Source organism: Erithacus rubecula, assembly GCF_903797595.1.
Source record: "Erithacus rubecula genome assembly, chromosome: 19".
NCBI lineage: Eukaryota > Metazoa > Chordata > Aves > Passeriformes > Muscicapidae > Erithacus > Erithacus rubecula.
This window is the reverse complement of record NC_136671.1, coordinates 3,286,735-3,314,111: the sequence shown is the minus strand read 5'-3', so window position 1 is coordinate 3,314,111 and position 27,377 is coordinate 3,286,735. Positions and strand designations below refer to the sequence as shown.

At 44.3% G+C, this 27,377-nt stretch overlaps 1 protein-coding gene across 1 annotated transcript in view; it reads right to left on the bottom strand.

Annotated features, from left to right (window-relative positions):
* The window catches only part of MSI1 (musashi RNA binding protein 1), a 73,972-nt gene that overhangs the window by 40,561 nt on the left and 6,034 nt on the right, over positions 1–27,377 (bottom strand). The window contains exon 2 of the mRNA XM_079322254.1: positions 26,516–26,634. The gene's annotated coding sequence lies outside the window, so the exon portion shown is untranslated. The remainder of the gene's footprint in view (positions 1–26,515; positions 26,635–27,377) is intronic.

Genomic DNA, 27,377 nt, shown 5'->3' with positions numbered 1-27,377 from the left:
TCCCAAGGGCACAGCAAGAGATTCTTTCAAGACAGCTCCCAGGGCTGGAGCTCCACATGGGCTCATCCCTAGCCTAGAAGGCTCCTGGGAACAGGGACACAATGAGCATGGACTGCCCAGTTAACCATATGGAGGTCATCTCCCTGCCACCAAAGCAGGACTCTGCAAGGTGGAGCATGAAGCTCTGGGCAGGGCTGTGCGGGTGGCAGCCCAGCCTGGGAACTCAGGAGCAGCAAGGAAGGAGAGGATGCTGGAGTGGAAGTGATTTGAATTAGAACAAACTGGCTGCTGAATAGAAGCTTTTATTCCAGCATGGAGAAGGCTTTGTTAGTCAAGCACATGTGATGCACAAAAGCCTCCACTTGAATTCATTGAGTTTTAATTGGTTCTCAGGTGGGGGAGGAGATGGGTGTGAGGAATTAGGGATTCCTTAAAGAGGCAATATCATTAAATCTTAACGCCTCTTCCCTCTCACCCCCAGCTTCGGCTTAGGAGTCTGGCCTCATTCAATTGTCTCATGTTAGAGAATCAGAAAAACTGAGGGAGAGAAAGGGTGGGAGGGAGAGTCACTAATAAAGCCTAAAGGGAGATCAATGAATAAGGAGGGTGAGGGGCAGAAGGAAGACTGAAAACAGAAAGAGCCTGGTTGGAAGAGGAGGGAGGTCACACGCAGGCAGGGAAGACAGGAGAACCTCAAAGGGACGTGGAAAAGAAAATGGTGCCATTCGAGTCGGTGCTTTCTTTTCCCCCTGCATTCTTTCTTTTATTGAACATTTAAAACTTCCCTTGGAGATCCTCTATCTTGGCTCTGCAAGCCTGTGCTCCAAAATAACAGAGTCAATCACCAGAAGGAAGCAAGCAAATCCTGGGATGGGTATGGGGTGCATGGTGCATGTGCAAAAGGAATGACAGCAGTGAGAGAAACCTGCTTGGAAGGACCTCGCAAGAGCTGCTGCTTGTTTTGCCAGACATAGTACTTTACAAACACAAGTTTTGTTACTAAGAGCTTGTTACAGCATAGCTGACTCAAGGTCCTTGTGAGTGAAAAAGAAAGGGAGTAGTCAGGAGCTAAGGAGATTGCACAGCCAGCGTTGCAGGAAGTTCAGCACGCTGCCTAGTGTATAGAAGGGACCCTGGGTACCTGCGAGGCACACCCTGACAGACAACTGCTATGCTGTGATGTGGAACACACATCTCACAAATGTGTAATGATTTCCATCAGCCCAATACATCATAGGAGAATGAATTAATGTTGATTTTACTACTACACTTGGAATTTAGATAGGTAAGTGAATGACATGCCAAATGCACTGCCAGCAAACACCAACTCAAATGCATCTTCTTTCAGAGTTCCTGACAGAAGAACACTGTTTCTATATTTAAGCCAGACAGTTTATCCTGTACAAAGCCACACACGAGAGATATTTTTTGCAGGAAGCACTGCCTACTGTTTTATTATAATTCTTCATTACAAAATTAGACTGCACGATCTCTGCTTGTAGACACCATGGCACTAAAAAAGTGGCACTGCAACCAATTACTATACAAACTCAAATAGGAGGTCTCTGACTTCTCTTAGAGGACAGTGTGGGATGCTGAAAACAGCATTCCCATGGTGGCTTCTCTCTGAGAGACTGTCTGATCCAAGCAACTTTCTTAATTGTGAAATCTGAAGGAAACACAAGATCCTCCACTGACATAACTGCAGTGCAGGATAGCTCTCATACACTTAAGTTATTCATGTATTTCAGAGCACAGGGGAAAAAAAGAGAGAATGGTGAATTCCCCCGTTGAAAGTGTCACAGGATTCAATTTTCTAAACCTCCTACCTGAAAGAGGAGCCTAAGTATCATTTAGAAGTGACACAGAAAACAAAGTCTCATTTGGTCCTTAACTCCAACAAAAAGCAGACGTGGTCTCCACCTGGCAAAGGCATTTGTGAGCAGTGGGCTGCAACAGTGCTTGGCACCAGCTACAGAGAAAGCATTTAACCACACATGGAGAAGAGCTAACACCACTTGCCTTGATTTTTAATACTCCAAAGTCTACATGCAGACTCTGCCAAGCTGCCTACTGTCACCACTTGACCAGTGACAACCCATGACAGCCCTGCCCTTCAGGAGCAGTAGAGTTTTCCTCCAACAAGACAATCTCCCCTGGACAGCTCACATAGGAAAATACAAACAACAACAACAAAAAAAAATCCTGTTAGAGAGACATAACTTTTCCTTTACAATAAATATTTCCTGTTTGCTTCAGTTTGTCTCTTCTCAGAGTGCACCTGCATTATGGGTAACAGATTTATTTCAGTTTTCGTCTTAAGGGTTTTAAATACTCCATATAATTCCAGGCATAATTTCTAATTCAAATTATTATATCTGACTCACTTGAAGCAACCAGCCACTCTCCATCAACAACAGTAACATGGGAGAGTCCATCTTATTGTGCATAGCTCTAAACATGATCCCTGCCCTGTTGGAAAGCCCCATCACTCTGCACAGGACTAAGCAATTGTACTGTTTTCCTACAACCCTGCATTCCACACTAGAGATAGAACAACTCCTGTTACTATCTTCCCAGCAGCAACACGTAGGAAAAGGCTGTTGTAGTAAGGATGGGCAAGGTCATGCCTCCAAGACTGTTCCCTATATTTATCCTAGACTTGTTGCCCTGGATGCATTTGCCCTCCTCCCAGCAGTTTGCTAGTAACAGCCTCTCCTGTAATTGCTTTCTTCTCTTTCAGATATGTTTAGTTTATACTTTAGTGCTGGAGTATTAGTTTTCATGATTTCACCTTGTTTCTCAAGAATCCCCTATTTTGTAGCTTTCAATAGAACCAGACCATTTTTGCCTTTGGAAAGAAAAATAACAGGGAAAAAAAAAAAAACCAACTCCCAGTACTCTCAAATATCTTATTGCTCTCCTATGGCTTTCAGTAGATGCCTTTGGTAGTTGGGATCCTCTTGCAACACATTTCCTAGCAAGTACCATTTCCACAACCTCTTGGTATGCGACAGCAGGCACTTCTGAACTGCTTCACTACACAAGCCACAGATTTGTCTGTCACAAACAGTGTCAGTTATCACAGCATCAAATTTGCTGTGTGCAGCAGGTCTCCAAGACTGCCATGAACTGAAAATTGTTTTGCTACCTCTTCTCAATGCCTGATGGGACAGGTATCTCAGCAATCAGCAGTGGCTTTGGGGCAAAGTGTGACTGACACATCTGTATCAGCTATCCAGTTAATTTTATTCCTGGCCTGTTTCATTACATTAAGCCTCACGATGCTCACCATATTTCCTCCTTTCCAAGCAGGAGAGATAGCAAAACCATCCTTTCAGCTTCAGAAGCAGTTTAGCTACAGCTACTCCACCGATTAGACTGGCTCCACCTCACAGGTCCTCCTGCAACCAGGAGATTGCCTCTTTCTTTTCGAGTACTAAAATCACAAAATGAAGCTAATCCTAAGCAAAACTTAGCCTTAACAATGTATCACTGACAATTTAAACAGGACCACAACAGAAATATCCTGTGCCAAGCTACTGGTCAGGCACAAACTTTTACTTTTTGTTATCCTCTGGGAAGGGGCTGATTTGTGTGGCTGCTGACAGTTTCAAGAATATGAAGGCCAGCTACAGCACAGGTCTTTACAAGGCTGGTCAGATTGTTCAAACAGAAACATGCCCTGCCATCCTTGGAAATCACTTGTTTCTGCTCCAATGGACAAGCCCTTGGAAGGACACTGGGAGCACCCATCCTTTGCTCTGTCAATGGCTACATTAGCATCGTGTGCTGAGCCCAAGGGTTTCCTGCAGATTGCAGCTTCTCATGTTGCTTCATCGGAAGCTCCAGCCCCCTCCAGGCAGGCTCTGCACACAGGCTCCTGCTCCAGCCCATGCCAGGGCTGTAGCACTTGCAGGACCAACCACCAGAGCACTCACAGCCTCTGCGGGCCCACAGGCCACATCTAAGTTTGTGCAGGAGGAGGCCAGAGCTGCACTGGAGCCAGGCACTCTGTGTTACAGACAGAATGAGGCTAGGATGACTAATGAGAGAAGCCAGCACTGCAAAAGCTTTCCAGCCCAGTGCCCTCACAGGTTTTTGTGTGAGATGATAGCATTTCCACATTTATCAGTATAATAGTGCACACTTATTCTTCTTCAAATTTGAACAAACCTGAACCTCCATTGCTCTGCTGATCAGTGGACCTTGCTTGGAAAGAGCTTTACAAATGCATATCACTACTGGTAACAACACACAAGTTCCCACTGGAAACTTCAGGGAAGAGCTCTGACTTTGGTACATTCACTCATTGTATCTAAACATGTTATTTTTCTGAATGATACCAAGGCTCGGTTTCCTGTGTTTTGACAGGTAGGTAGATGAGGGGCACTGTGACTTTAAGAAGGTCATTTCCACTGTCCTGCCGCTGTAATTAGCCTGCTAAAGAAAGGGCAGAGGCTGGAAATTGGATTGAGCAAACCAGGCTTTAGCCGCAGGATGAAGACAGAGCTCCGGGATTGTTATGTTAATCACCTGAGCTCAGCAGTCCCTGCCCTTCAAACAAGCACAAACCCAGAACCTCTATGCAAAGCAAACCCAGCCTGGCTCAGGCTTCAGCTGCCCCAGGACATCTCCCTCCACCTCCTGGGATGCAGGGGCCACCCCTGTGGAAAAGCCTAGTGCACCTGGAAAGGATCCTCTACTGGCCACAGCCTGAGCCAATGGTCATACAGTTCCTCTGATCCAGAGCACCGGGACACAACAGCCAGCTGTGGGAACACTAAATGGGAGTCACAGGTGATGCTGTGAGCTGATGGGCCAGAGCTGCTTTACACCATCAGAGGATCCAACCCCCACCCTGCTGAGTCAAAAGCCTGTCTGAAAGAACAGATTGCTTACTGCTATTTCACTGACGAAAAATAGCATTAAGAACAATAGGCCAGATTCGTATTCGGCATAATAACGGCTGTAGGCAGCAGGACTGCAGGTGGGTGTCAGCCCCTCTGCAACAACAGCACAAGGTCCCCGGGTCCCTGGGCCACTGGCTAGTGCTGCAGTCCACTATCTTCAGCACAGGAACTACCCCAAGTTAATGCCTGCAGTGAGTCCTGGGGGTGCAGCCCCTGGCCTGCCCCTGAACTCTCTCCAGGAATGCAGCCACACAGTGCACCAGAGCTGTCACCTGCACCAGACAGTGGTGTCACCTCAACAAGAGGTGCTGCACAAGCCACCAGCAGTAGCGAGCTTGGCCCAAGGTGCCCCGTGTGCTTAAGGACATGTTTGTGGCACAGCCAGTGAGAGTTGGCCATGAATTGCTCCCAGCCAGCTGCCTGCTGCCTCCTGTTTTGTTCTCTCCACCTCTCCCCTCCACGGGAAAACAAGGCTGGAGTTTACCTCACTGCGCTTTACTAGCTTGTATCCCTGGGAAACGTACCATTTTGTCTCTTCTCTGCTCAGAAACTTTGGGCTAACAGCCCTCACCACCACCACCCACCTTCTTTTTAAGGCAGCAACCCAGGCTGGCCATTGTCCCCTCCTTTTGCCCCTATTTTCTTAGGGCAAGCTTGTGCTTCTCCCCCGCATCGGGACAGCTGGGGCTCTGCGTTACCTCCCTTGTTCTTTGGCACATTTTCTCACTGCACCCCTGCGCTGCTGGGGAGGGGGAGGGAGAGGAGGAGGATGGGAGGGCAGTGTCTGGCCCTGCATCCAGCAGCCGGATGGCATGGTTTTGGAGAGGCCTGGCTTAGTGAAGTTATTCAAGCCAACGGCAGCCTGGCAACCAGGCGGCCACAATGGGAGTGCAGGAGGAGGAATGTTTCCACATGCCTGATCAATGGGAGCAAGGGAGACAGCAAAGCAAACAGAAGCTGGGAAAGAGACACAAAGAGAAAGCAGCCTTTTCTCTGCTCAGTTCCTTTCATTTGTCACAGCTCTTTGTGCGGCTGATGACAACGGAGGCCCTTCGGAGGCTAGTTTTAGGGAGTTTGGTTTTTCTAATTAAATAAAATGCCGTGTCCTTCTTATTCACTTGTCACCTTCCCGCTCGCCAAAAAACCCCCAAGAGCAGCCCCATCAGCACTCCAGCCTCCCGCTCCACACACCTCCCAGGAGCCACAAGCACCACTTTCTCCCTGGGAAGGTAGAAAGGCACAGCCATCCCCTCATCCACTCAAGAGCAGCTCTGTGCTGGACACACTGCCCTGCTCAGGGGCTGCAGCACAGGCCACCCGTGGCCCCCTGCCTGCTCATTACGGGAACAAAATCCAGTGAAGGACAACTTCTCTGGAGGCAGTGTGCTCCTGCAGCAGCTGCTGACGAGACTAACAGGCAACTTTCTATGGGAACCAGGCAGCCAGGATGAGGGGACAGTTGCCTTGGAAACTGGGGCCATTTCTGCTGCGGAGCTACAATTTCCCTTGAAATGTCCCAGACAGGATTTACCTGGGATCTGACTTGGGACACAAACTCCTCCAACCCACAAAGCAGATACCTAGAGAGGAGATGGAAGCAAAGGAGGGGTGTCAGAACAGAAGCACCAGCGTGCTGGTGCTGGGTTCTGTGGTGACAAACAATCCAGCCCTGTTGCATAAGCAGTGGTGGGAGCCCAAAGTTGTTTCCTCTAATTACTATGCAAGAGTTCACAGCAACAGGCCGCCTCTTGTGCAGCAGTTTACAGGAAAGGTCCTCCCTGGCTCGAAGGCATCACCAAGCAAAGTACCAGGAGAGAGAGTTTGGGGGTAAGCTTTCCTGCATTGAGGCCAGAGGAGAAGTTATTAGGTCTCTTTTTTAGAAAGAAGTCTAGCTGAATGTATGTAGCCCTGAAGAACTGAGAAACCTCCTGGTTGCTGAGGAACAGGAGGCAGGATATCTGCCTCCTCCACACCTCCACCAAAACACATGCTTCCTCCACCTGTAAACAATTCCATCCCCAGGCAGACAGGGCTGCAGCAGCTCAGCTCCAGCCTCCTGAGCAACCTGAGTGTAGGAAAAGGACTAGTGATCCTGAATGTGTCTTAGGAGGAGAGAACTTCTTTAATGTTCATGGCAACATTTGGGATCTCACCAGGCCTTTGTTCAGAGCTAGCACCAAGCACGCAACTTGAGAAGGAACTCCAGCAGTTTAAGAATGGCAGCATGAGCTCAAGGAAATAGAATGAACCTTGGTCCTAATCACTGATGTAGCCTTGGTTCAACAGCACAGGAGAATTCCTGCCCACCTTCAACATGCAAGGAAACAAATAGCTAAATACAGGCTTCTCACAGACAGATGTTCCAGACTGTCCAGCAGGACAGCAAGTCCTGTCAACACCTCTTTCTATTCCCAGGACCTACACTGAGCTCAGGAACTCTTGGGTCCTCAGTAGTCTTGTGACTCAGTCAGTGGGACCAATATTGGACCAGACATTTGGGCAGTCAGGATCTGAAGTGATAAGAATAGGATGTCTAGCCTTATCCACTTCCACCATCAACCCACCTGAATTGCACTTGACACCCTGCTTCTCTACCCAGCCCTCTCCTTTGGTGGTTCAGGCACATCCACATAGGCAGGTTAAAGAGGAGCCCACAAACCATTACTCGCAAAAGCTGAATTTCAGCAGTGTTGGCAGTTTCTTCTGCCTCATTCTGGAGGCATCAAGGGGGTGTCATGCCTCAGTTTCTCTGTTTTCCCCACCTTCCCACAGCACCACATGTGATGCTTTGATGGTTTATAATGTTCATTATGTGCTTATTTAACAATGTAATTGCCTCTAAATAATAATATTACAATTACTAAAAAAGAGGATTCTACTCTGCCCTTTAATATCAAGGTGTTTGCTGCCATATAATCAACAGATTTGCTTTTGGGAAGTGTCTCAATTTCCATATTGACTGTATCATGGTTGTTCCAGTCCTGCCTGGCTCTTCCACTACCCCTAAACATGTGCTAAGTACCAACCTGCACCTGAATTAATAGGAGCCTCCCTCCACAACTTCAGAGAGAAAACTAACTCCACAGACATTACCTACCCCTTCAAACTCATTCTGGCTTTCCTTCAAGATTTTTGTAAGGAAGGAGAGATCCATCTTCACTCCTGCCCAAAGGATTGCTTTCATTGCCTCTGTAGATTTGTAATGGCAAGTATTTGACCTGCTTCAAAAATATTCATGAGACTCAGATGCATTCAGTAAGGGCAGACAGGGAAAATCCTCAGCTCAGGTTCTCCTGAGGTCTCAGGGTGCTGATGGCAATATACATCCTAGTTACAACATATAACATATTGAGAACGAGACATTGTCAGCTCTGGTGACACTTTCTTTGAGTCAAAGATTGTGGAAGTGATTGTGATCATTTCTCAGTAGATCAGAAAAGTCTAACCACGCACAAATATTTTAAAGCAATTGCTCTTTTCCCTGGTCTCAGTGAGAAACTTGCAAGAAAGGCCACAGGTAACATTTGAACTATACAAGAAAACTTGGACAAGTCCAGAACCACAGGGGCTGTGCAGAAGAGTAAAATGGGCTGCTCCTATGCAAAAAGAAAAAAATCCTCAGGTATGCAGACTGCCAAGACAGTCCATTATGGCATTCATTAAGCTCTGAAACAGAAATTGCTCTTCTTTACACACAGTGCATGGTGTAATGTTCATGGACAAAACAATCAGGAAAAGCAGCATTTGTTCCCCAAAGAATTCCAAGCAGTTACTGCAGACTTCCAGAAATATTGCAAAGCAGTGCAAAACACAATGCAAGTGGTCCCTTGTGAGGAAGAAAAGCAAAGTGCATTCCCTCTTAACACGATCACTGCAAGGCAGAGCAGCTCTTGCAGAGCTGGTGCTGCTCTCACTCCTGCACCTGCTGTGAAGACACCATCCCAATAAGTAGCAGCACTCTACAGCTCCCTGCTCTGCCTCTCTCAACACGATCCTTCTGTGCTGCCTATGGATTCATCTCAAGATAACATTCTTTGGTAGAAGGACAACCTGCTGATGGACACATGCAATTAGTAGCCTGCTGACAGGAACTCTTTCAGCCTGTCTGTGGCCCCTTTTACTCAGGTAAAGCTGGCACAGTGATCCAGCCACTCATCCTTTGTTACAGCTCTATAAAGTAGAGGAAATAATTCAAAACGTCTTAAAGGGAATCTCAGGATGGAAAGAGAAAACCTGACAGGTATTCTATAACTGAGGGAGAGGCATCATTTTATCATTGTTGAAACAGCTCCCACAACTGAATCAATAAGTGCTTGAGTTTTTATTATCCTCCTTAGCACAGGTAATACCACAACAAGGCAAAGAGCTACCTCCTGCAAACATATAAACAAGAAAATCTCAGAGAATGGGTGGGAGAAGGGTTGGGATGGATAGAGAGCATTTCTCTCACAAAACACTGTGTTCATCCCAACTGAAAGGGGAATATTTCCTCTAATAGCCTCTTTCAGTTTTGTGACAATGTGACCATCATGCAGACAGTGCACAGGAGATGGAGAGAGCACACACAAGACAGCTGGGATGGTGGTACTGCCCCACCGACCTGCTGGCCTCCTGCAAGTCATGGAGCACACACCATACCCAGTGATGGTATCTCCCAGCAGCCTACTTACACAACCTTGCCACAGGGCTCAACCCCCAGGAGAGGAAATCCCTTTGGGCATATCACATCAGAGCTTCTTGAGATCCTTCCCACTTATTTAAGTCCCAGCCCCATTGGCATACATGTGCCACAGCCTTACATATTTGTTTTCTGAGCAAAACTGGAAGCAAAATAATTCCAACTTATTTTGGTACGTAGCAAGAAAAACAACTTCACATGGCTACAGGACAGACTGCAAATGTTTACTATAACGCCCTCTTCCACCCACAGCCCCACATCCTGATGAAAATCAGAGAAACCCATGCCTTGGGTACAGCCTGTTCTTGGCCACAGCACATGTGGGTGCCAGAGACAAAGCACAGGGCAGATCCAGCCCTGTTTATTTCACCACTTGAGACCCTGACCTTGATCATTCACTTGGCAGAGGATGTATGTGGTGTTCAGAGGTTGCTCTCTGCAGTGTTCAGGCTTTTGTCTTTGCTTACAAGTATGTTACACAAAACACAGCCCAAAGTTACCACAGGCTTTAATAGTTGTGGAAACCAGACATCTTCTCTATGAAGATCCACCAGTTTCCCTTCAGCCTACTACTGCACACTCAGACACTCCTACAAACCCAAGGAAAGTGGTTTTTAACCTGTTCTCATTTGCAGACCATTATAGGATTTTCACTAGAAATCTGGACCTATACACAGTGACTTTCAGCCTACTGCAGATACCATATTTCTATTGTCAAGCATGTGGCAAGAATCCTTACAAGCTGGAGAAGGAGATATTAAGCTGGGTCAACCAGGACAAGAAAAGATTTGTCTTTACCTAGGGAAGGAATGTTCCTTAGTTCCAGTAAAAAAAGCTGTGAGTTGCAGAGAGCTTAGGCACACTGACTTGTGTGGCCCATCCTTCATTTTACAGTGATGAGCCAGGCTGTGCAGTGCAAGAGAGAAATCTCTTCTGGCTTGTTCTGTGTCTTAGAACAGGGGACCAAACAGCAGCCATGTGAGTGCTATCCATAAACTCCACTGGAATTAAAAAGCCATTCATACAAAGCCATCAGTAACCCCCTATACCCTGCCAAGGTCTATGGGCAGGCACAGAAGTGCCCTCCTAATGGCTCTGCAAATTCCCTTTCAGAAAGGCTCTGACAGCTGATCTCTGTTACAGCACTTAGCACCTGATGAGCAGCAACCCGGAAGGAGATGTTTAGAGGTGGCCACCGTGATGTGCATCTCAATACTGGGGCCCTGCCAGAGGCAAAATCCTGCACAGATCTGGGGGGAAGTGGATTTCAACACTCCGATGTGCAGCAGGTCGGTCCTCTTCTGTATTGTCACTCTATCCAGCTGTTTACAGACAGTTGGCTTAAAATCCAGGAGCAGCAAAAGCCATTGTCCCATTTCTTCTGTCATCTGTATTGTCTTAGCTCTAACAGCCATATGAATCCACTGACATAAATCCACCCACCTCTGCAATTCCAGAAGTGTTTGCATCCCTCTATCATACTAAAACTGCCACATTAATGGTGCCTGGCAGCAATTCCCCATCCTGCCTCTTGGCCAATGTGAAAATAGTTCTGTCATGCTAGAAGAGTTTGTCAGCTTGTCTCACACCCAGCTCTGGGGATACTGGTGTATGCAAAAGGCATCTCTCAACAGCCCATCATATAAACAACCACAGGGCTGAGTACCGAAACTGGCCATGGGATGTCTGCCCGCAGCTCCAAGGAGCTAATTTGAACCAGGCCGAGCTGTATGGACTCAATAATTAAGAAAGAATGTACATGAAGTCAGTATATTAAGGGGTGAGAATGTATTTCAGGTCTAGAGAATTAAACCATTGTAATCAGAGAAGAAAAAAATATGAAGTAAAATCCTTGCATAGACCTTGACTATTCCCTGGGCAGGACAAACCTGATGACTAGTTGTTGTTTACAACGATAAGGTCAGAGGAAAGGCCATTTCCTCTCAACAATTGTCAGAAAGGATTAAAACCTGCATTGAGGCTCGCTTTGAACTAGCAGGTACTCCATTCCCCGATGGTATCAGGATCCATTCAGGAGGTCTCCGGCAGCCTCCGGGGCATGTCTCCATAATGCCCCCATTGTGGGATATGCACAGCACGCTTCCTGCACTCACTCCATCGTTATGAAGCTTCGCCCTTGTGGTCTGATAGCCAGGGCAGGAAGCAATCCTGCAATCACTGTTTAATTAGTCATTTCCCAAGTCTGCCTCAGTTGAGAGTTGCTGCTGCTTGTCAGCTTCTGGAGAGGGAGGCTGGGAGTCAGAAACATCACTACCAGATTGTGAAAGAAAGGTTGCTTGCAGGGTTTGAGGCACATTATACATTATATGTGGCTGGACAGGCCACATTCTCCATTTCCTTTCTTTTTTTCCCAAGTGGAAGGATTTGAGCAGATGAAGAGGCCATTGCACCTTCTGCAAGTCAAGACAAAAGCTAATTTATAACAAAAGTGACTTTACTCTTGTTGATTTGTTGTTATGGGCTGGGCTTTGGTTGGCTTGGGTTGTTTTTTATTTTGGTTTATTTTTCCTTGAGAAATAGCATCTTTGATACAAAGCACATACTTCAAGAGAGGTCTGTTTCAGGAATTCCAGTTGCATATTTTCCTTTATGGAAGTCAGCACTGAGCCTGAGAGGCTGGATACAAGCAGCCTCAGCTTTTTCTAGTGAGATCACTGGAAGAAGTACTTCTTACCACACAGTCACCAATTTGAAAAGAATGGGAGTTACATAGTATTAAAATATTTCTCTAGATAATGAGTGTTTGTATGTGGATGAATGCTAAAGGAAAAAATGTTTATTGAAGCCCAACTGTTTTGAAAAACTTTATGATTTCTCTGTTTAACAAAATTAATGAGGTATTTAAATAATGTCAAAAAGGCTTATTTTGGCATTTCTGATATACTGCACATAGCTGAGAAAGGCTTTCCAAAATAAAAAAAAATATATACAATTATATAGAAATTTGGATGAAGCTATATAAAATAACTATTTTTTTTTTTCCATTTAAAGACACTGAAATCAGAGGACCTGCTCTGATCAAAAGAAGACAATGCTTTCAAGAGTTTAATTTTGTAAGAAAACTTGATCTAAGATGTGATGCACTCTGGAATAGTTTTGAAATCTCAAAATTTCCCAGTAAAATGAGAACTTCTCTCTTTCTCTAGTCCCAATTTCCTTTGCTGCAATGAAGCAACTGGAAAAGTTGTGTATGCAAAAAATTTCCTTGTGACTGTACAACAACCCTGCTTTTGATAAGTGTGTTGTGAAGCAGGAAAAAGAAAATCAGAAGAAGAAAAGCCCTAGATTAGTGATCCCACTGAGAAATATTCATAAATTGCAAGAAACTGGAATTCTCAGAAGACACTGGAAACTGAGTCCAGTGAGGAGTAGAACTAGCAAGGGAATTATGAATTATTGTTGTTATCATATTAAAAGTTCCCACTCTCTCTGCAGATCTAGCATGTAACTTCTTATAACCTTGTTCAAATCACATCCTGTAACATGCTGGATCAGTCTCTGTACAGGGCTAATGCACACAGCTTCCAGAAGCTTGAAGTACAAGCAAAAAAAAATATCTATTTGCTACAAAACATGGTGCAATTATGTCCTCAGAAGGTTTTCCCCCCCTTCTTTTTCCCACTAAGGCTATACTAACCTTGGCAACAAAATTGAGAAGATATGGGGATGAGACAATTTCACATAAGCATCCTCTCTCCTCAGCCACTCAAGGAGACAAGTGGAATCTTCTCCATGTTCCTTTCCTCTAATTCCATGACAGTTCCCCTTTCTGCAGTGATGTTTCTGGGACCACACTATGCCCCTCTGTAATGTGATCTCCCTCTTAAGCTGAGTTTTCTTGCAAAGTGCCAAAGCACAATAAGAAAAAATATTTTTAAGACTGGCATAGATGAGAGAAGGGTGCACAAGAGAGAGAGCTTAGGAACACCTGTGAGGTTATGGGCTCCATCCCCTCACCTGGGGGAACAAAAGCTCATCATCCAGCATTGCCATGGCACCAGCAACCATCAATAAATTGCTCTTCTAAGAAAAGAACAGATGTGACAAAGATTGTTCCAGGGTCTGTAGCAGACCACAGCCAAAGCAGAATAGTCTAAATGTGCTGGGCTGGAATGGCAAGGGAAGTCACAACTGGGTTCAATCTAGGAGGAATTATTCTTACACTCAATTCATCAATTTATGGGCAAGCAATTCCACAGGCAACATTGACTTGATTAAACAGAGCCATAATGACAGTGAGTGTAGGGAAGCATCCAGCCAAGTATGCAAACTAGCCTTCTCAGCCTAGAATAAAAGCTTTCCAACCAATAATTTCATGCTTTTATCTATACGATCATTAATACAGATACCAAACAATGCCAGCTCGACGTGGTGTCAAAGGCTCTGACAACCTCTAATTGATAATAAATAATTCAATTTCTGTCCCAGTCCAAAGCTGCTGAATCTTGGGACATGTTCCAAATAAATGATTAAAAAGAACTTTGAATGTAATTATATCTAACACAATTGGGGATATTGCCCAGATGAAATTTACAGCAACTATTCAGTGCTATAAAATTTCAATGACACTGACAACTCCTCATGCCCACTAGAAAATGAAATGTTCTTTACCCAGGCAATGGCACAGAGTGCATTTTTTATCAACAGCTTTATGCCAGCAACTCACCCAGGCCAACAGTGCTTCCCACAGCCGTGAAGTCTTTCCCAAAAACACCAGAGAAAATTTGGCAACAGTGTTTTGACACAGCCAAATCTTCATTATTCTGTACAAGCAGAACTGGATCTTCTGTCTGATATAGCTGAGTCTTCCCCTCTCCCAGACTGCTTATGTTACAATTAGGAAAAATTCCTTAAGAAATTAGCACTCTTAGTTCCTGGAAGGAAACTAGGGCAAGGTGTTTCAGCAAGGAAAGTGACTATCAGCACAATCCTGAAGTGATGAATGCAGCATCTCAGAGGCACACTGATTGTTCTCAGTAATTCCCAAACTCCAAAGCCAGAAGGATCTCTGAACACTTGCTGAAAACACAGGACACATACTTACAGAAACATCCTTATATAACATTTGACTCCTATTTTTCTCTCATATGTATAAAAATTTTTGCTGAAATTTTACTTTCTGAATCAGCAAACAAGGGATGATATTCACTCTGAATTATTTGGATGCAAAGTTTTTTGAATGCTAATTTTAAATTTTCTTAGGAGAATGGTATATGTAACTGAGCTGAAGAAGTAGTGGCTCCTAAGAATGTTGTAGGTTCATCATAGATTATAAGTTATATAAAGTAAATTATAAAAAAGTGTGCATATATATAGATATACACACATAAGATATGAAAAGGAGAGTGACTAACAGAATATTTAAATATCAGAAAAAATCAAATATATTTTCCTTATACAATCTCAGTTGCACACAAGAACTAGACAAAAATCTCACATGTCTTCAGAACCTTGGTGAGGTGGTTGCTATTTTCTAAGACAATGGATCATGGAACCCAAGGACAAAATACTGTAATATCAGAAATCACTCTGGAAGTTGCTGAGAGAATTGGACTGAGCTCTGTGACCCTGTAACATTTTCACTGCCAGGTCACAGGTATGGAATGTTTGTTCACAAAGTAGGTTTTAATACTTTATGGTTAAGCTATATATCTCTAGGAAATGTGTTCCTAGCACTTTGTTTTGCAAAGTTCATTAAAAGGGAGTTTGCAGCAGTTTGTTCAGAAATTCCACATGGTCAAATCCTTTTTAAAAGACCAGAAGACAGTGACAATAACAGAGGATTCAAATTCATATTCTGATTTCTCATTGCACACCTGCAGGTTGGAAAGGGCAGGGGATAATACAACAGCTGTGTGTTTCCCCTCCAGAAAACCAGGCAACACATCCCTGCTGGCAGCTTTTCTGCTGAACAGAAGGGACAGCACCAGAAGACTCAATCTAACATCTCTAATGTTATAAGAATTTCTCTACTAAAAAGCCCATAAAAACAAAACAAGAAGGAAAAGCATTTCAAAGTTCCAAGAGGGGCCAGAAATGGGATAAGAGAGAAGTAGAAATACAGATGATGTATTAAAAAGATGTCATCACCTCTTTAATGTGTTTTGTCTTGTCAGCTGTTAACATCCATAGCTGCTCCATTTGCAGTGGTACAGAAGATGGGGAAAGGCTGAGCTTGGAGCAGCAGCTGTACTCTGTGGGCTGGGTAACTGGATCCAGCCTTGTCAAGCAGACACAGGGTGAGTGCTGCTGAGGTGATCTCAGTTTAATAGGCTGCTACTTACAGGCTTAGACCGATTTACAGGTGTTTGCCCTGAAATATGACCATCCATGTCACCACTGCTAATCCTCTCCCCTTCTGAAATACTCCCACTTCAACAGGTAGCTATTTTTGGAGGAGAAAACCCACACATATACCAAAATGCAGCAGTGCTCTCTAAATCTCCTCCCACAGGCAGGACAGCCTGACTATCACACATGAGACAAGTTGGTTTTGGTGTACAGCACAACACCAAACCCTCTGTTATGGTGGGTGTCAGCCACCTGCAAGTGACAGTAATAACAGGGATGTCACAGGGAGAGCACACACAGACCTTGCATCCTCCTCCCTGGCAGCCTGGTAGAAACCCTCCAGTTGGCAATGCAAAAGCTGTGAAGCATAGCTGGCTGCTCCCACTGTGTCCAGGGGAACAGTGTTTTCAACTTTCTCTGCTGAACACTTCCCTTTTGCCTGCTCTCTCAGGCTTCTGACCTCTTTTTCTGCAATTGAGTTTCCATCCAGCCTGTATCCCCATTTTGGATCCTGACACACTGCTGGAGACACACTCTGAGAGATTCCATGGCCAGGGCACTGTGATGCTCTGGACCTGGTGAATCAGTTCCTCTTCCCTGCACACACTGCTCCAGCACTGTGGTAATGATTTGCAGACATACATGAGAACAGGGTTCACAGTCTAACTATACTAAACAAAAAATTATCTTGGGATTGAATGTAAATTTACATAACCAGATAACCTTTTTTCCTTAAGTAATATATCATATAGGTACTGTGTTGCATACATCTGTCTCTTAGCTAAGCTTAGAGACTGCTGGGTACAGTTTCTAGGAATCTACCACTCACAGCAAAATGCAGCTTTTAGGAGCTCAAGGCCATGCCAAGTCTCACATACTGAGCGTAAGATCTGGTATCCTTGCTGCTGTTCTCTGCTCCCTACCCACAGAACCTGCATTTTAGCTATTTCAAAGCATAGCAACCCCCCCTCTCTATCACTTTGGGATTTTTATGGGGCAGATATTTTGGTTTTGTAGGGCATGCTGAGGGAGAGGTGCCCTGCAGGCACCACAGGTGAACCACAACCAAAACTGCTGCCAGAGGAGTAGCCTGGTGTGGGGCCCCCCTTGCCCCTCATGTGGCCCAACAGCTGCCAAGTGAGAGATAGACAAACCTATCTCAGAGCCCTAACAATGCCAGTCAGGACCTCAGTCAACTCAGTGTATTCCACAACTTAGAGAATCACATGCATAGGCACAGGAGCCCAACGTTTTCCCCTGAAAAAAAATATCCAGAAAGCCTCTATAAATTTTCGCAGACTTTCTTAGCAGAAACCAAGCAGTAAGCCAAAATACACAAGTTAGATACAGGGATAAAACTGGACAAAAGTCCACAGTGAATGTGAGTTTCATATCCAAACTAGCAGTGAAAGTGAATCCCAGTGTGCTGCTGTAAAAGTCACACTGGAGCTCCCAGCACCACAGGAAGAATTCTGTCTGGGATTCCCCACTTCTTTTCAGTACTACAGTACAAATACCTCCAGCAAAGCTGATGGTGACTGTAAGGGATGAGGGTGTAGGGATCCCATTCCCTGTAACAGGGACCCCCCACATGCTTCACCTTCATCTCTCCTATTCTTGGCCCTAAAAGTACCACAATATTTTGAGAAATCTAAATGTGTGCCAAGAGACTGACATTGCCCTTCAGTTTCTGTGGATGCCACCCCCTCCAAAAGTTTTCCTTGGGATAGACAATTGCATATGTGCATTTCTACCCTTCCAGTTTTCCCAATGGCTTTCTCTTTCCATTCCAATACAGCTTTTTTCAATACATCCTGCTTCTGTTGTTCCTCTGCTATGTAAGCAGTTCTCTGTCTATTCTTACCTTTTTTTTTTTCTCTAGCTCTGCACATCAGCTACTTGCTAGTTACTCAGAATCCAAATAATTTAGGTCAAAAAGCCCAGTGAATCTGATGTGGTTTGTTTCACATAAAAAGAGTGAAATTGAAAACCACCTTATTCTTCTCAACTGAAATGCTGCATCCCTATTAATTCAGGTGTATAAATAACACTCTCTAATGCTGCATCAAGGGCTCTGCTGTGTGATTAAACCTGCCTCCCTGACCTGTAATTAGAAACTTTGGTTTTGAAAGGCAGTTTGCAGAGAGAAAAGGAGAAAGAAAGAGAGAAAGGAACCAGCTCTCAGACCCAACAATTTTGTTCTTAATAAATTATTCAGAGTTTTTGAAAGTTGAGCTGGATTTCCATCTGCTAGCATTAACGACCCAAAGGGAAGAAGAACTGAAGGATTCTCACAGCAAAACACAACAGCACAGAGCATGGGGCTGGAAACCAAAACCCAGCAGAGAAGTTTGCTGTGTCCTCTGCCTGTCCCTGCCCTGCTCAGCTGCTGCCTGTGCATGCCTGGACTTCCAGCAGGTCTCAGAGTAATGCAGAGTGACCCTCCACCACAGTCCCACTGAGCTAGTCATGTGTTTGGGACACAACATTAGAAGAAAACCCCCAATTTCATTAATGTTTTACAAATGTCAGTGGAATCAGGCAATGAACATGCAAAATAGTGAGGGTGATGAGTACAGAAACAACATAGACAGATTGCATGGTTGTATAGCAGTAATATATAGCCTTTTCAAGACAAGTAATTAAAGATGAATTATAAATGATTGAACTGATTTTTTGCTCCAGGGGCAGTCAGACAGTACAGACCATTGTACTATTAGAGATGCTAATCACTGTTAGTTGCAACCCCGGGGTACACCTGCTGTTATAAGGTGAACTTCTCACTTGGAAGTGGGGACATAGTAAATATCTTTTTCTCCTGGAGTCACATTAAAAAAATACTATTCCTTCAACCAAATGGTGATTCATTTAACATTAAGAAAAAAACAACAAACCAAAAACAAATTAATCAAAAACCCACCAAACACAACCCACAAATAAAACATTCAAATTTTTGCAAAGCATGTCAGTAAGCTTTCCTCTTCCCACAAACTGGGGATAGAACAAGCTTTAGAGCACCAGATAACACAGGTGATGAACTGGCCCTGGGATGAGAGGTCTCTGGCCTTGAGTATTTGGCAGCTGTTTCCAGAGCTCTGCTTGACTTCAGATCAGAGAGGTTTTGTGATGAATTCCTCCTCTGGTTACACCTATAATCTTTGTGTTGAGGGTGTGACTGACATCACTTTCAGTCTTTTATGTTTTCAGGCTCAAGTTTGCAAGGCCTCACACCAGGGGAATCAAGAGTCTGATAATTTTCTGCATAACTGTTTTTCTCTAGGAACTTTACCAGGTTGATCCAAAGTCTCAGGGTAGCCCTTATGAATTGAGACATTAGGTTTAAGAGAGGGAAAACCTGAGTTTCACATCTCAAGGACCCTTTGGTCAAAATACCTGACCTCACTGAATTCTCCAATACTTTATACCTTCCACTGTGTTTTTTTACATGCACAATTTTAACAAAAAGAATAGCTATATCTACCAAAATAATAAATTGTCACTGGTGGAATATCTTCATTCCAATTTGCCTAAGTTTGTAAAGTATAAGGTACAGGGCCATTGGGGACCACAAACTTGGTACGAGGGTGTGGACCCATGAAACAAAAGAGTCCTTCAAATTCAATAACAAGTTTAAGTAATCTTTTGTGTTTGCAGTGTGGTAGAGTCCAAGTTTATCACAGAGCTGCCAGAACATAAATCTGATACAAACTACTTTGGATTAGATAGCACAGCAGAAAGAGCTTTACTAGGGTACTGTGACAAGTTTTACGAACTTTTTAAAGAAACAGGACTTGGAAATACTAGCACTATTGTTAAGTTATTGTCTTGAGGGCTTGAATACTCAGCACTAAGAGAAGAAGAATAAAGCTAACAAATTCAGAAAAAAGAGCAGTACTTGAAACTCATATTAAGACACATTCGTTTTTCAACTGGAATTTTATGTCACTTGTACTTAAAGCTGAGTCCTGTGCATCCAGCATGCTCTGCCTTCCTTGGATGCAACCATGGGGTCCCTTCCCCCCTGTTTTTACAAATCTTCAGTGAGTATTGTGTCACTTCTCTACGCTTGCCTTTGAGGGTCTCTCTCATCTTTTAACATTGGTATGCAAGTACATGAGCTAAAAGAGGTAAAAAGAACTAGGAATACATCAACTTCCAGGGACTAGCTGTCTGTGCATGGTACCTTCAGGCCCAGGAGTGCCTGGGAGCACTGAGATGCAGCACCTCTGCACCAGCACAGAGGGGAGCAGCCAGACAGCAGTTCCAGCTCTCTGCAGGGACCGTGCCCAGGGTGGGTGACTTGTGTGGCTCTCCTCGGAGCTCTGCCCAGCCCTGGGCTCCACGCTGGCCTGCTCGAGTTACTAACCAGTTTCTCTGGTTTCCAGCAAGTCACACATGGCCAGGACCAGCCCACATGGCTTGAAACCTCCTTTCCCATCTGCTGCCAGAGCCCTCAAAATCACTCTCTGCAGCCAGCAGCAGAGCTGCTCAGGGTGAGGTGGCTGCCTGCCCTCTATTCCTCATTTCTTGTGGGCAGTTTACTCTCTACAGCCATTCCTTTGAAGATTTTGCTCTCCCATACAGGGATTTATTCCATAAGCCTCACACCCCCCTGCACAAATGCCTCATATGCCACCTTGCCAAGCTTCTCAGCTCCCCTGGCAAAGTCTGGGGCACGTGCATGCCCTCAAGCAAGCTGTGTATGTGTTGCTGTGATCGCAGCATTTTCCTCTTCAGGAATCCCTTATTCTCTCTTACAATAGCATTTTAATGCCCCATCTACCTCCATTGCCTGAGTAAATGGGTTCTCTAAATGCCACTGTCAGGGCTCCTGTGCATGCTTAGAGTACTGCTCTACCAGGGCACCCTCAACTCCCTCACATCAGGGTTTCTTTTTTCTTCTAACTTCGGATCTCCATTCTCTTTCGTTCTGCAGAGGTTGTGTACAACCCCTGCATTTATCTGGTGACAGATCTTTCTGTGTGCTCACATAACTTTTCTAGAGCAACAGACAGAGATGAGATAAAGGTATTGTTATTCGAGAGCTATCATCCAGTTGCTTCACACCTTCAAGTGCAGTGGTATCTTAATCACTGCTGTTTCACAAATTCCCTCTTTGAATTCCTACTATTTCCCCAAATTAGTGGTGCTCTCTCAGAGCAATAATAAAATTTTTTGTAGTTGATCAGATGAAGTGTTTACGAGTCATCTTTTACCATGAAGCCAGAGAGAAACAATGACCAGCACACAGCCTCTCAAGTTTAGCCTTAGACATAATGAAAATCAAAGAGAAACTTTTGCCATCCAAACATTGAGCTGAATCACAGTGGAACGATGTTCAGTTGGTCTTGGGGAAAAGAGGGTTTATGTGAGGTTTTATAGGTGATATCCCAAATTATTTCCAAATATCAGAATAAAAAGAAGGATGGATCCAATGGCTTGTATTACTCCCAAACTCCAGGCTGAAATATGGTACTATACTGAAAAGTAAAGCTGAAAAAAAATAAAGCTTGAAAAAAAAGAAAAATAAAAAAAGGGAGGAATTGTTCAGCATAGCATCTATCTATTAAACTCCAGTGACTCCAAAGAACACCTTCCCTGTTCCTCAGCACAAATGTTTTTCCAGCTTTCAGAATGCAGAGAGGGTTCTAAAAATCAAGCTGAGTTTCTGAGCATCAACAGAGGTGCCATTTCTACACTGCAGCTTTGAAAATATGATTAAAGCCTGAAGCACAATGCTGTGCTCCGTGGGACATATCTGACCCACACGCTGCCTTTTCAACTCTCTGCTTTTTCTAAATCATGTACATTATGAGTGAATAGGAAGAAAACGTGTAAACAAGAACAGAAAAGGTCATTGCAAGTTCATTAATTCTGATCACTTAATAAGCTGTAAATTGAAGTGTGTGAATTGCATTCTCTTGAACACCAGGATAAATTTGAAGAATCTCTATTGACTTAATTTACGCTGATATGCATTAGAATAGTTTCTGGCACATTCCGAATCAAAATAATTATTACAGCAACATTCAGGACCAGAAGGCATCCAGTTCCCATTTAGTAACTAAATGAGGGACAGACCTACAAAAGTAAAGAATTCACCAATTAAAAAAAAAAATCTTCATTATTTTTAAAGGTGGTGCAGAGGCACGACCATAAGGGGTTGTGAAATCTAGGGCTGCAGGACTGGCTTTAAGAAGCAGAGTGACACTTTGCACCTAACTAATGAGAACACTGTGTTGTGCAAAAGAGCTACTCCTGTCCTCTGTGCCTGCTTCTCACAGAAGACAAAGTTGAACTGTATACAAGGAGGCAGAACTGTTTGAATAACTTTGTCAAACCAATAATCAAAGTGGTACTGATACATTTCAGAGCTTTTTGCTTGCAGGTCCCCTCAGAGGTCATGAGGACTCCAGAAGGATATCTTCCTATGCTAAGACAAACATTGTTTTGGAATTCTTTACTCCGTGGTTAGGATGCTGTCCAAGAAATCTTACACTAGGTTTCTTGGAAAATAAAACACTTGGCTACTTCTAGGGACTAAAAGGCATCCTCAGTATCTTCCTGAACACCTTAAATATCTAAAATAATGACAGATAAAAGCATCATGGTGGGAGAAACAAGCTGAGAAAAGTCCAAAAGGAGTTTAAAATAAATCACTGGTGCTGCTCGGTTGTAATACCACACAGTTTCCTCTATCTTCTGCTGCTGGTGGTTTGTCTGCAAGAAAGTCCCAAGAAGGCAGATCTCAAGCGATGCCCTTGAAACACGCATCTGTGACTGCTCGGGAATGATCCAGCGACGTGTCCAGAGAGCTCCTCCTGCCGGCTGCTCTCCCGGCATCCGGGCTCGTACCGACAGACCTGAATTTCACTTCGGCTTTTCAGGAAGCTGAAGGGAAGCAAAGCTAATGCCATATCTTCCTTATTGTCACAGCAATCATGTCTGTCGTATCACTGGCCATCCCCTTCGGGAGTCTCAGATACACGGAGGTGCTGTTGCAGGAGCTGCGCAGAGCAGCAGCTGCAGAGGAGCTTGGGGAGCCTGAGGAGCAAAGGTGAGCAGGGCTGGCAGCAAGGACAGCAGGGACCTCGGGTAAAGGGGCACAGACACAGTGACCAAGCAAGAAGAGCAGAGCAGGCCTGGAGACAGTGACAACATACAGCCAGGAGATCAGTGAGCCCACAGGGGTGTGCCAGGTCTGAAGCCACGCCAGGAAATCAAGTTAGGATCAGCCACCGCTAGGTCCACAGTCAGGCACAAACACCCTTAGAACCCACACCAAATGAGGACTGACAAGGGCAGCTCTGTGCCATGGATCCCAATGGAAGTGGGGAGGCCCAGATGAAGCCCAGGCTGGGCTTCTCCCAGCTCTTTGATAGACAGCTCTTCTCACAGCACTCTGATCCCAGATTACATTCCACTGTATCATGACAGACCTTGAACACAGCCAAACCTGTAGGACAGGGGTAGGAGTTGCAGAATCAGCTGGTGCACTCAGGGCCTTGTCAACACACTGCCCAGCACGGGCAGGGGAGAACATAAAAATCATTCCAAGTGCTGACAAAGGAACCTGGGTACAAACATGCCACAGAGGTTAGCAGTGTGCAAGGCTGACAATCTGCACCTCAGCTGTTTCAGGGTCTGGTAAGGAATTACCTTTGCAGGGCACTGTATGTGTGCTCAAGTTTTGCCAGTCTGTTGAGAAACCCTTCTTTCTAGGCCACAATAAAGAAAACTGCCACTGAGACGTGATGACAAAGCCTTTCCACATTTTTACCTTATAACTTAAATCAGAAAAAATGCAAATATAAACTAATCTTGGTTTCCCATTAAAAAAGCCACCCACACCATATATTCTTCTGTGACATTTCAGTTGCTCAGCTCTTTGGTCACACTATGTCCCAAAAGAAAAACACAGACAAGACATACTGGTACCCCATGTCCTACCTCCTCTCAGGTGACATCTGCCATGGCCCTCCACTGGCAGGTCTTGTAGGTATCTGGAACAGTCCAAACTCCCAACCCTCTCTGCATGGACAGGTGAAATTTCCTGAGGCAACAAAACCCAAGTGGTAGATAAGAACTGTCTTCAAAAAGGGAACTTGTTGAATCAATAAGAAAAGACTAACCCTTTGGAAAAGGGTGTCCATTATTATCTTATTGAGTTACACCGGGAAAAATAAAAAGACAGAAGAGAAGGGAAGGAAAAAATATTAGGTGAGCATCCCAAAAGTGTTCCCAGCTGCACTGGAACACTGATACACTGCTCAGATAAAACCGGTCTGCCCTGCAAAGTTTGTGTGGATACAGTGGAGAGCAATGGTCTACTGAAAAAATAATACATTTTATCAATATTGATTTTAAAACCCTCCAAATTATGCAAAATATTTTGGAAAAAATCCACACTCATGAAGAGGAATCCATAATTTTGCTGAGGTGGCCAGGGATATATTGTGTCTCCTTCCATATAGAGCACTGAAAGCATACAGGACTGTTGAATGTGGCTTCTCTGCCAAGTAATTGTATTCTCGTACTTTATATTTCCAGTGTGAAAAATCTAATGAAACATTTTAAACCAAAGCCGTTTCCTTGGAGCTGCCTTTGACCTTCTTTTCCTTCTCTCTCAGCCAAATCTCCCTGCCAGGATGAATTCAGACCTAATGTCTGCTCCTCCCACCAGGCTTTTGGATATGTGACAATGTCCTAGTCACTGGGAGCTGTGCCTGCTGGTGTCCATTGTCTTGTGTCCAGTTTGGGAGAGGGCTTTTAAGGAAAAGCCCAGAATTAAATTTATGAAGAGTCCAATGATTTACAGGAATGACCAACCTTGTAGCTATTTTCTGCACATATCTACCAAACACTTGTGAGCCCTTACTAACTAACTCACAAGGATCCAGCATAGGAATGGTTCAGGGTTCAAGAAATGCTTTTGAAAGTTTAAAAAACCAAAACAAATAAACAAAAGCAAACTTGAAATGAGGGTCCAATCTAAAAATACTACAAGTCTGTGCATCAGCTAGAGGTTTGGTAGTGGGACTGCCTACCAAGCTGCTGTGTAAAGCCTGTTACATTCCCAGCAGGCACCAAAAGGGGTTACACACAGCCCAGACAGAGCTGCTGGCTGTGCTCTGTGGAATGCATCTGTCCCAGCAGTTCAGTGACAGGCACAGCACAGCCGTGCAGCCTGAGCACAGCCAAAGCACTACATCATGACACTGAGGTCCCAGTGCAGTGACAGGACACAAGGAAAGGTCCAAGAAAGGTGCTGCTCAGAATGGAAATGCCAGGTGCATTGCCCAGGTAAAAGAGGAGTGGGTCTGTGGGACAGGGGACACAGACCAGCAGCCAGGTGTAGCAAAGCGCAGCTGATGCAAGGCTCTGGATAGTCCACCTGTGCTGCTGAGGGTATGGTCAGACACTGACAGAAGGAAATCACATTATGTGCCTTTTTTACAATCAGTCCAAATCTGTAGAAACATTATGTGTGTCATGTGGTGTCTCACTTTGTGTACAGTCACCTATACTGCCTGCCCTATACAGTTTTGGTACATGAACAAATGCATAGTTTGGGAGAAAGAAAAACTGCTTTCTCTGCTAACTCTGCTGTGATCACACTACAAATCAAAAAACCTTTGCAGATATCCCTCCAATTCCCACATTAAATCAGTATGTTGCTTGACAAATGTTTTCATTTAAAGACCAAGTACCTGCTAAGAATTCACAACTAGGCCTGAGCCCTTTGTCTGCAAACTCTCAACTTTTCTTCTTCAGCCCCCTGTCCCCACTTCCATCAGTGTTCTGCAATTTGCCAGCCTCCTTTATGTCTCAGTTATGTCTGCACAATGTGAGGCAGGCAGATCCATGTGCCCACAAACAGAAAGGCTCCCCCAGCTCACAATAACTCAGCAGGTTTCTGCGATTTTCAGAGCCTGCACTACTGTGTGTCCATATCTGCTGTCAAATTCCTGCCTGGACACAGGCTCCACTGCTAACCTCACCCCAAACATGAAATTGTCTCGCAATTCATCTTGTCCTGCAGCTCTTCCTATTCAAAGTGGTGTAAACCTGGCTGATGCTCCTAGGAAATAAAGAACAAGCTTACCCCTCCAAAGATGTCTTATGATATTATGGTCCTTTTCTGCACCATATTGAGAGTGGATGTGCTCCATACCATGCATTTAAAACACATCAACACAGATTTGAAGGGTGTACAGTTCTCCTGAGGTTTCTAAAGGAAAATAGAGATGAAAGCCATAAAAAACAACCCTTCACACACAGCAGAGGTTGAGAAGTAAAATTTAAACAAAAAGTTCATGTTTCCCTTTAGTGTAAGTTCTGGCAATCCCAAGACTGTTCTAATCTCTAGCTGCTTGTCATGGCTGTAACACCACAGCAGTGAGGGAAAACTCTGAGTACATTTAGTTCAACCTTAGCTGCCTTCCCTTGACACCCTCACCTTGCCCTACTCTATCTGAGGCTGTGGAAAGACAATGATAATAATAGGAAGCTGCTCCTAGAGCTCCTACAAAGGAGACAGTTATTTTCATGTCCTGCCTCATTGCAATTACCTGTACATAGGAAAGATGACATGCACAGATCACCCACAAACCTGTAATCGAGGCAAGTCAGGATGTTATTGACTGTAATTGCTGTTGTTGGTCTCCACCTTCTCCTCGAGGTGTCCACACCTCCATTACAATGTCAAAGCTAAAGGAGTTCCCTGGTGGTCTGCAAAAAAGCGAAACAAAAATAGCAAGAGAGAACTGACATTGTTTATATATAAAAAAAATAATTATAGATCAACAATTCAGAGAAAGTAATGTTACATAAAAGTAGACTAAAAGAGATTTCACTGGAAGACAGTGCAAACAGCGATATTTTATATATATAAAGCATTCTGTACCCCAAATCCTCAAGATGTTACAAAAAAAGAGAAAACATTACCTTTCTTTCACAGAAAAAGTGAGGCATAGGCATTCATAGGGCATTGCAGAGTAAGTAAAATTTACCACCAGAATGAAGAACAGAATCCAGGCTTTTTAATCCCTTAGTCAGTTATGTGCATTATTTTAAAGCAGCCCTTGGATTTACTCATTTTAGAGCAGGTTGGGTAAAAAGGAGCACTAAAACAGAAATATACATATGTTCTACATCTTAAACCAAGACTTTCCTCCTGGAATGGCAATAAGGATACCCTGCAGCCCAAGGTTTTCTATGCAGCCATAAAACATTCATCCTCTTGAGTGTGCTGGTAGCCAGGATAACCCCAATCCATACTCTACACCCAGTGCATGCTGTAGGAGGAAAAGATAACAAAGTCTGTGACAGAAATCCATTAGGGAAGTCCTTTTGGACCCCATTTCCATCAGCTCATAAAAGGAACAGGCTGGACCCACACGCTGGGCTCTGCTAAGGCTGCTCCAGACTGCAGCTCTTTATTTGCAAAAGAAATAACCCATTCATTTCCCTCT